This window comes from Ornithodoros turicata, unplaced genomic scaffold (assembly GCF_037126465.1).
Source record: "Ornithodoros turicata isolate Travis unplaced genomic scaffold, ASM3712646v1 Chromosome21, whole genome shotgun sequence".
NCBI lineage: Eukaryota > Metazoa > Arthropoda > Arachnida > Ixodida > Argasidae > Ornithodoros > Ornithodoros turicata.
Window position 1 is genome coordinate 1,601,356 of NW_026999337.1, and position 1,962 is coordinate 1,603,317.

General features: G+C 48.6%; 1 non-coding gene across 1 annotated transcript; it reads left to right on the forward strand.

The window, feature by feature from the left end:
- The first annotated feature begins 1,215 nt into the window (after window positions 1–1,215).
- Window positions 1,216–1,288, forward strand: Trnat-ggu (transfer RNA threonine (anticodon GGU)). Its single transcript has one exon. It is a non-coding gene; the product is annotated as a tRNA-Thr (tRNA).
- The last annotated feature ends 674 nt before the right edge of the window (window positions 1,289–1,962 follow it).

Sequence of the window (1,962 nt, forward strand, 5' to 3'; positions counted from 1 at the left end):
AAAAAAGAAAAGAAAAACATGGGGTCAGTCAAACAACAAAGTAAGTCTCGCTACCCCAGACCACTTAGCCGCAGTTAGTTGAAGGAACTAAACAGGAGAAAACCCAGTAGTGGGGTGCCGGGAGACAGGCTCCTGTGCTCTTGGAGATTTTGAGAACTGCGTGTTTGTTGCGTGTCAACACCTTGGGATCTGGAACATGTTTCACGCTGGAGTTTTAATGTTACTTAAGACTGTTTGCTGTTGGGGTAGGGGGGTCAGTAGTATATGTGGTGGTCATTATGTTTTTCTTTTTTTGCATGTCATAAAGTTTTGTAGAATTATGTAGTGTGTGCGCTCTGGTCAGGAGGATGAGTTCTGCATTATCTGTTTTGTGCTAGAGCACTGCACAGAGCACTGAGCACTGACCTAATTTTCAGGCCTGTGCCCGGCCCGGGCCCGACATCTTCTATAGATTTCCAGGCCGGGCCCCACTCCGCTGGGCCGGGCGCAGCCAGTGCCCGACTGTTTCCATGCTCAGGCCCGGTCCCAGCCCGCCTCTGCTCTATGTGTTCTCGAAGCTCGGTGGCATATTTCGATTTACTAAAGACCACAACCCAGCGAGGAAAAGGACGCAGCTAATTGGTGGAGAGTGAGGATGTACACTCTAACGGAGCTGCTATGGTTCTCTGCGGGCAAGCCGCTTGGTGCTTGCTTGCTTGGGCGATATGCGGTTCAACAGAGACTCATCTCCGCTCTATTGCGCATGCACCGGTGTTAGTTCCCCTTTCTCGAACTCTCACGCGAACTAAATATGTCAGGACTCTTAACCTAACTGACCTTCGTACCGGACTCTCACTGGAACGAAATATGTCCCAACACCTAACCTAACTGACACTCGTGCTCAGCGCGCCCGCCACACCAAACGTCCCCAAATGTGTGTGAGTGCACGTGTGAAATCCAGACCCATTACACGAAATAAGCTTGATCACATATAAAAAAGCGATAGTTCCCAGATGAGAATACCATGATATCCCATGCCAATGAAAAAAAAAGTCACATGAAAATTCAGCTGTCCAGTCTCGTGAAATATGAGATAAACTGATGTTCTGAGGCTGGAACAACAAAGAAGGGACAGATACAAACAAAGCCTCAAATTACCTAAGAAATCAACGATGAAAGATGAAAGTCACTGAAAAGGTTAGCTCGTCGTTAGCTAGAAAGTCGCTGGAGAGGCGTGTTAGCTTAGCTCAATTGGTAGAGCCCTGGACCGGTAATCCAGAAGATGTGGGTTCGATCCCTACAGCTAGCTAACGTTTTCAGTGACTTTCATCTTTCATCGTGAAATATGTTCGCGTACATGCCCGACCATGGCCGGCGTTGTCAAACCCGTACCCGGCCCGGGCCCCGTGGTTGAAACCTGAGCCTGGCCCAAGCCCTCATCAAAAACGCAAAGCTCGACATTGGGAGGGAAGACATTCAAGTGGAGGTAAGCTCCCACTCGAAAACTCGTTTACTCAGGCTCTAACAATTCAACGGGGCATAACGGCATGACAATGTACGTCATGTATTGGCAACTCAGAACGAAGCCCCATGCAGTTCGTTAAATACGAAGACAATGAAGTAGTTGCATGTGGGTGCCCCTTCCAAAACAATGCCGATCTTCTAATCAGTGTTCACGTTGAATTACGAACCACTGGGTGTATGACACTAGCTCGCTTGCTTTTTAAGCGTTACGCTACCAATGCGTAGCCTCAAATGCACTGTTACAGAGGGACGGAACTGAAAGGGAACCCATCGTGAGGTAAACGGTAGCTTGCTGCTGGAGTTACGCTGGTGTTGTCCTCTTTTAGTCCTTGTTTTTATTGCGCATTGTACCACGTCGTATGTACGCCAACTAGCTACGTTGTTTGTTAATGGTAAACGATAGCGGTAAAATGTCGTTCGGTAGCGCGCGGGTCAGCACGCCGCCGCCGATGATGATTG